Here is an 8,911-nt window from a genome sequence, read left to right as displayed (position 1 = left end):
AGGTTGGGAGGAGCTTCAGTCACCCGCCAGCCTGAAAACAGCCCTCAGCCCCTCACCCAGACTGGCCAGGCACCCCAGTGGGGACCCTGACCCTGAAGGGGGTGTGACCAGCTGCAAACAGCCATCATCCCCTCATCCAGGCTGGCCAGGCAACCAAGCGGGACCCTTACCCTGATCCGGGACACCCTTCAGGGCAAACCAGCTGGCCCCCACCCGTGCACCAGGCCTCTATCCTATATAGTAAAAGGGTAATATGAAAACTGACCCTAACAGCAGAAAGACTGGGTATGACTGGTCACTATGACACACACTGACCACCAGGGGGCAGATGCTCAATGCAGGAACTGCCTTCTGGTGGTCAGGTCACTCTCACATGGAAGGAGCTCTGCTCAGCCACAAGCCAGGCTGATGGCTGCCAGTACAGCGGTGGTGGTGGGAGCCTCTCCTGCCTCCTCAGCAGCGCTAAGGATGTCCAACTGCAGTTTAGGCCTGCTCCCCGCTGGCAAGTGGACATCCCTGGAGGGCTGCTGGGCTGCCAGAGGGATGTCTGATTGCCATCTTAGGCCCAATCCCCCGGAGAGCGGGCCTAAGCCAGCAGGTGGTCATCCCCTGAGGGGTCCCAGACTGTGAGAGGGCACAGGCTAGGCTGAGGGAACCTCCCTCTCCTCCCCCCCCCCCCGAGTGCACAAATTTTTGTGCACCGGGCCTCTAGTCAATATAAAAATTAGCTCATACCATAGAATTACATTCTAAATGTAGTCTCTTCTCTCATTAATATAACATCCCATTTGGGGGGATTTTTATTTTTTTTAAGATTTGTTAGGGTTTTTTCCCCCCATAGAAGTGCATTATTAAGTTCCACCAACTTAATAATGTACATTTGTAAGATGACTGGCAAGTTTTATGTTGAGGCTAGGGCCATGAATTATAAAGAAATTTAATAATTGACTACCAAGTGGCATCCTATATAATAAAAGGGTAATATGCAAATAGGCCAAACGACAGAATAATTGAACAACCAATCAAAGCGCAATATGCTAATGATATGCTAAGGCTGCTCAACGACTCACTATGACCTATGATGTGCACTGACCACCAGGGAGCAGACAGTCAACCAGTCAATCAGTTGCTATGCTGTGCACTGACCACCAGGGGGCAGATGCTCCAACTGGTAGGTTAGCTTGCTGCTGGGGTCCAGCAGATCGGGACTGAGCAAGATGAGCCGGACATGCCCTGGAGCCCTCCCGCGGTCCCTCCCCGGCTGGCCAACCTCCCACATCCCACACCGGTGGGGTCCCTCAACTTGGCCTGTGCCCTCTCGCAATCTGGGACCCCTCAGGGGATGTCAGAGAGCAGGTTTCAGCCTGATCCCACAGCCACTCCCCTGGGAGGGTGCCAGACGCAGGGCTCATGGCTGAAAAGAGCTGCTGCAGCAGCTCAAGCCCCTCCTGATCAGGACTAATTAGGTGCGAGCCTATGGCAGGCACAGCAGGGCTGGGATGAGCAGGAGTGGCAGGTAGAAGCTGCAGGCAGTGTTGGACTGTGGGTTTTGGCCCGATCCCTGCAGGCCACCCAGAGGGACCCCACCCATGCATGAATTCATGCACCAGGCCTCTAGTGTAGTATAAGACCTAAAAGCTGCTGGCTTTATAGGCAATCAGTCCTGAGTACAAAGTTCATACCTTTTACTTACTAGTTGTTTAATTTGGAGCAAGTTACTGTAACTCTGTGAGTCTCGGCTTCTTATTTCGGAAATGGAGATATAATAGTAGCTTCATTTTGTGACGTTGTAAAACTTAATGAGATAATGCATGAAAAGCTCTTAACATGGTGCCCTTAGTAACTGTTGGCTATTATTTTTAGTGAGGATTAGATCTAATGAAATTAACTAGCCAGAAATCGTATTTTAAAGCAGTGACAAATATTTCCTAGTCTCGTATTGTGCCAGATTGGTATCATTCCCACCCTTTTCTATGCACCGCCCTATATCTCAGGGTCTCAAAGCCTAAGAACTACTTTCCCAGAATCTCTTGCCATCTGGGTTCCAGTTTAGTTCCTGCCAGTGAGAGACACTGCATGGGATGTGGAAGATAGAAGGAAAACAGAAGTCATCACTCTGCTGACAGTGAGAGGGAATGCATGGGATGTGGAAGATAGAAGGAAAACAGAAGTCATCACTCTGCTGACAGCAAGAGAGAATGCATGGAGTTTGGCAGAATTGAAGCTTCAAGGTGACCTCTGGCACACCAACATGATCTCCAGCCTTGGTTCTGTAGGGGGTTGTGACTGTTGGCAAGAGTGTCCTGCAGTTCCTATCCTGGGCATCAATAGCAAAGTCCTGATTCTCTGAAGGCCAGAGGCAAACCTCACAGCAGTGGCAAGCCTCCCTGCCTGTGCTTCTTCCCCCTTCAATGACTGCATAAGCACCTAATTACCTGTGTTAAACCCCTTTATGCAGGGCACACCTACCATGGCCCCAGACTGAATCCTATTATATTCTTCTTGACTTTTACCTCCACTTTTATTATAAACTTTCAGCCTGTCTGACTTATCATGTCTTATATCCATCCAATCCTACATTTTCATTATTATTAATCAAATTACTTCTCAATCATCCATAACATCTTAATCAATTAAAACTAGCTGGATACAATTATGTCCCAAAATTTTGTCAAAATATCCTCCCACAAATTTCTGAGCCTGCAAATATATCGTCCATACCAGTGTTATATTCTAGTGTATTCTTGAATGTTGATTCCTGTAGAAATGCTTTTAAATATGTTTTTATTGATTTCAGAGTGGAAGGGGGAGAGAGAGAGCGAGAGAGAGAGAGAAACATCAATGATGAGAGAGAATCATTGATCAGCTGACTCCTGCATGCCACACACTGGGGATCGAGCCCACAACCTGGGCTCGTGCCCTGACCAGGAATCAAACTATGACCTCCTGGTTCATAGGTCAACACTCAACCACAGAGCCACTCCAGCTGGGCTATTTTTAAAAATTACACATAAAAATATAATTTTAGGTACTTGGATATGTTATTGGGCTGCAACAGTGAGGAACTATTTTGACCTTATGTAGAGTATTCTTCCTCTCTGACCTAATTATACAGAATTATAAGATGAACTTTTACATATATATAGCATTCCTTTCTTATGTGAATAGTTACTTTTAATTTTTCACATTTCATCATGACCAATATTTCATGCTATAGTCTTTTCTCATACCCATGTTTCAAATTCATTCATTTTTTTTCTTTCTTTCAGTCAACAAATGTTTATTAGACACTTACTCTGTGTCAGACATCGCATTATTAGCAGGTGTTATAGAAGAAAATATCTGCTCTCATTTCAGTGGGAGTAACAAATATAAGATGATAAAAAAATCACTATGGTAGACTGTAATAAGTGCAATGGAGGAAATAAATAGGGATTTGATAAAGAGTGACAAGGAAAGATTGTTCAGACAGGAGGCTAGGGAAAGGCCTGAGGAAACAGCATCCAAAGCAGCCAGTCTAGGAAGAGCTTTCCACGCAGCAGGAACCGGATGTGCCTTTTCACAACAGAGAGAAGGAAGGTGAGGAGGTCCTGGATGCATGAGTGAGACAGAGAGGGACTGGCATGGGCACCCAGGACACACCGTGTAGGGTGCTGTACACTCTCATAAGGATCTGGGGTTTATTCTACAAGCTGTAAGAAGTCACTAAAAGTTGAAGCAGGGGGAGAGACCCCTGAGCATTAGATGGAAAATGGTTGCAATGGGACAAAACAATAAGCAAGAAGAGCAAGGGGAGCTGCTGGAGTCCAGGCAGTAAGAGAAGAGGCCTACAGCAGCTTGTTGACGTCATTTCACACATTAAAAGATCAACCCATTCTGGAAAATAAGCATGACTGTACTTAATTTCTACCTACATCTTCAACTTAGTTAAATTAGGATTTAACTTTATATTTTGACTATAGGAGGTTTCTTAGAATTGTGGTTTTAATATATACCATTTTGAGAAAATGAGAATTAGAAGAAAAAGTATGAGTCTATGTGTGGGAAAATTCCTAAACACTATCTATATATATAAAGCTAAGTGTCCGTCTGACCGGTAGCTATGATGCGCACTGACCACCAGGGGGCAGACGCTAAATCCAGGAGCTGCCATAACATGCACTGGCCATTTAAAAATAAATGGCACCACGGACCTGGAGCCAACAAACAAACACTCGGCTTTCCCCAAGTGGGACATAGGCCCCGCCACTACCCCAGAGCAACACCTCACCAAATCACAGCCAATGCTGCCAAGACCCCATGGCACAAAATGCAGCCCACAGCCCAGCCCAGTCCAGAAACAGTGGCTGTGTTGCCAGTTAATGACATCACATAGCAATGCTCAGCTTCCTCTCCCTAGAGACTAGCATCCTTGGAGTTTCGTTAGCCCAGGAACCCGACTTGCTTTATAGCCAGGTGCAAACATTTTATAGTTTAACCAAATGTTTGCCATGCATTTTCCCATACCTCATCTCATTTCCCATGCCTCATTGGAAGTCCTGGAGTAGGTAGATAGGAGACTCAGTAGACTCCTATTTTCTTTTCATTAGCAAGACACAAATAGTGATATTAAAATATTTCTTCTAATTAATTTCCTTTCAATGTGAACAAATCTGTGCACTGGGACACTAGTGATTAATGATTATTTTTATTTAGAAATACAGGATGAGGGTTGGTTATTGGACAAGATTTTTGTTTAAACTACACAATGAATCAGAGATAATTTGGCACTAGGCAAGTCAACCTAGAAACATTTGCATAGAAATGATGCTTCTTAAATTTTGTCTCCCTACAACCAAAGTAATTAATTTCTAGCCTCTCAGAGTGGATTTTAGGAGTAAAGTGAAAATTTAGCCCAAACTTCTGATATAACAGCTTGATTAGATGAACCTGGTTGGTCTGCTGGGCTTCCCCTGTATTGAGGTATGGAATATAAAGAGTTATAAGAGACTAGAGCCCCAGTCAAGAAGTGGGATGACTTCAGGGCTAGTTCTGAGGATGTTGGCAGCGCCCCATGACTTTCCCATTTAAGTAAGTAATCAAGAGAGGAGTTGAGAGTTAGGAGGAGCAGCCCAAGAGGGATTATTAACATCACATCCATTTCAGACATGTTTATGCTAAGGAAGAGGGCCCACAACAAGAGGGTGTTATATCAGGATGTCAGGGGGAAAAAAAATGAGGAGAGACAGTTTGCTGCCACTGCTCCCTTCTCCTTCCATGAGAGCTGCATCCACCAAACAATCCTCTTCCTATTTAGGAGCCTGGTATTGAGCTCTCAGTGTGATGTAACCACAAGGGTGAATTGCTAGAATTTCTAATCAGCTGTTTTCTCCTGTCCCGTTTTATCCAGTAAACTCAGACAAGCCTTCTAGAGCTCAGATTTTTCAGTTCATTCACAAGTATAACACCATCAAAAGGAGGAGAAACTCTGTAATACAGATTTCCATTTCCCACTTCATTTGTTAAGTGCAATTCCAGAGTGATTATAATCAGCTCTGATAAGCTTTGCTCATCCCTCTGTGTGGACAGATGCACCCAAAGCATCATTATTTCCATTATCCAGTAGGAGGCTAGTCTCCCAGTGTCGCAATAAGTGAAGCCATTATAATGTTATTAAGCACAATGAATATAACATTACATTCTTTCAAGTTAAATCTTCTTGTATTTAACAAGTGTACAGTAAAATAAAAACATAGTCTCGGCATATCTATGTATATAAAAGGTTAAGTGACTATCCGACCGTCCAACAGTAGCTATGATGTACATTGACCACCAGGGGGCAGACGCTCAACGCAGGAACTGCTGAACTGTGGTGACTTGGCAGCAGCAGTTCTCAGGTGATACAACCTGGAACCAGAGAAGAGGGAGCCCGATTCTGGGATGTGTCACCCAAGAACCACTCTCTTGCAATCTGGGACCCCTCAGGGGATGTCAGAGAGACAGTTTCAACCCAATCCCCACAGGCCAGGCCAAGGGACCCCACCTGCCAGAGGGACCCCACTCACTCTTCAGACGCCCTTAGAGCTGTGGACCCGCCCCAGGTGCAGCCAGCTGGGGAGGGACCACGGGAGATTTGCTCCAGAGCATGTCCTGTCTGTCTCACCCAGTCCCATCCTGCCAGCCACCTTATAATTAATTTCCATTCAATGTACATGAATCCATGCACCGAGGCATTAGTTTTAGATAAAAGGGATTGGCTTTGATTAATAGTCTAACACCATAAAAAACAAAGTCTGGCCACAAACATGGTATTTTTTTTCCCTCTATGCATGCCACCACTTTTTCAGTTACTTCTCCTCCTTTCCCACATGTTCTTAAATCAAGGTAGTATGACAGACAGAAAGCAGAATGATCCAAGTGGCAGTGAGGCCCAGGGCCCGGACTGGGTGTGGAGAAAAAACTACATTCAGGGGAGCTGGGAGCAATCACACTAGGGCAGGATGAAGTAATAACTCAGGTGACTGGTTGGTGAAAAAGTGGATGAGAAGACAGGTAAAAGTGTACATAAAATTTAGGCATGAGAAGTAAAACTGTCATTATTCACAGATGACATGATATTGTACATATAAAACCCTAAAGACTCCATCAAAAAACTACTAGATTTAATAAATGAATTTGGCAATGTAGCAGGATACAAAAATAACACCCAGAAATCTATGGCTTTTTTATATCCAATAATGAACTCACAGAAAGAGAAATAACAACAACAACAACAACAAAAATCCCATTTACCATTGCACCAAAAAAATTAAGATACCTTGGAATAAACTTAACTAAGGAGGTAAAAGACCTGTACACAGAAAGCTACAGAATATTGAAAAAAGACATAGAGGAAGACATAAACAAATGGAAGAATATACCATGTTCATGGATTGGTAGAATCAACATCATTAAAATGTCCATACTACCCAAAGCGATCTATAGATTAAATGCAATCCCCATTAAGATACCAATGGCATATTTCACAGACCTAGAACAAACTCTCCAAAAATGCACATGGGAAAAAAAAAAGACCCCAAATAGCCAAAGCAATCCTGAGAAAGAAGAACAATGTTGGAAGGATCACAATACCAGATATCAAGCTATATTACAAAGCCAATGTTCTCAAAACTGCCTGGTACTGGCACAAGAACAGATATATAGACCAATGGAACAGAACAGAGAACCCAATGACCCAAGCCATTGTGCTCAATTAGTATTTGACAAAGGAGGCAAGAGCATACAATGGAATCAAGACAGCCTCTTCAATAATGGTGTTGGGGAAATTGGTCAGATACATGCAAAAAAATGAAACTAGGTCACCAACTTACACAATACACAAAAACAAACTCAAAATGGATAAAGGACTTAAAAGTAAGATGGGAAACCATAAAAAATCTTAGAAGAATCCATAGGCAGCAAAATATCAAACGTATGTTGTAGCAATATCTTTACCAATGCAACTCCTAGGGCAATGGAAACTAAGGAGAAAGTAAACAAATGGGACTACATCAAAATAAAAAGCTTCTGCATAGCAAAACAAACCATCAACAAAACAACAAGAAACCCCACTGCATGGGTGAATATATTTGCCAATGTTATCTCAGGGCCTAATCTCCAAGATTTATAGAGAACTCATACATCTTAACAAAAATAAGATAACCAATTCAATCAAAAAATGGGCAAAAGACTTAGACACCTTTTGAAAGTGGACATACAGAAGGCCAAGAGACATATGAAAACATGCTCAAAGTCACTAACCATCCGAGAGATGCAAATCAAAATGACAATGAGTTACCATCTCACACCTGTCAGAATGGCTATCATCAACAAATCAACAAATGACAAGTGCTGGAGAGGATGTGGAGGAAAAGGAACCCTCTTGCACAGCTGGTGGGAATACAGACTGGTGCAGCCACTGTGGAAAACAGTATGTAGTTTCCTCAAAAAATTAAAAATGGAACTCCCATTTGACCCTGTAATCCCACTCTAGGACTATATCCCAAGAAACCAGAAACACCAATCAGAAAAGACATATGCACCCCTACGTTCATAGCAGCACAATTTACCATAGCTAAGATTTGGAAACAATCTAAGTGCACATCAGCAGATGAGTGGATTAAAAAGCTGTGGTACATCTACACAATGGAATACTACGCTGCTGTAAAAAAGAAAGAACTGTTACCTTTCACAGTAGCATGGATGGACCTGGAGAGCATTATGCTAAGTGAAATAAGCCAGTCAGAGAAAGATAAATATCACATGATCTAACTCATTTGTGGAATATAATGAACAACATAAACTGATGAACAAAAATAGATAGAGAGACAGAGAAGCATTGAACAGACTGTCAAACTTCAGTGGGAAGGTGGGGGGTAGTAAGAGATCAACCAAAGGACTTGTATGCATGCATATAAGTATAACCCATAGACACAGATACTCGGGGGGGGGGGTTAAGGCATGTCCTGGGGGTGGAGGTGGCTGGGGGAGGTCAGTAGGGGGAAAAGGAAACATATATAATACTATATGTAATACTTTAAACAGTAAAAAAAAATTACGCATGAAGCTCAGCCATTGTGACTCAATGAACCAGGAAGTTCGATTCCCAATCAGGGCACATGCCCAGGTTATGGGCTCTATCCCCAGTAAGGAGCATGCAGGAGGCAGCTGATAGATGATTCTGTCTCATCATTTACGTTTCTATCTAGCTTTCCCTCTCCCTTCCTCTCTCTGAAATCAATAAAAATACATAAAAATTTAGGCATGAAAATAAACTTTGGCTCGATATCACCAAAACCCAAAAGAAACAGTTAAGGATGGGATTAGGCAAAGACAAGAACAAAACTGTTACTACAGGATGATTACCACTCTGTTTCATCTTTTCTTATTTCCC

Source organism: Myotis daubentonii, chromosome 3 (genome assembly GCF_963259705.1).
Source record: "Myotis daubentonii chromosome 3, mMyoDau2.1, whole genome shotgun sequence".
In the NCBI taxonomy this organism is placed as follows: Eukaryota; Metazoa; Chordata; class Mammalia; order Chiroptera; family Vespertilionidae; genus Myotis; species Myotis daubentonii.
The sequence above is the reverse complement of the archived record's forward strand: the minus strand, read 5'-3'. Positions refer to the sequence as shown.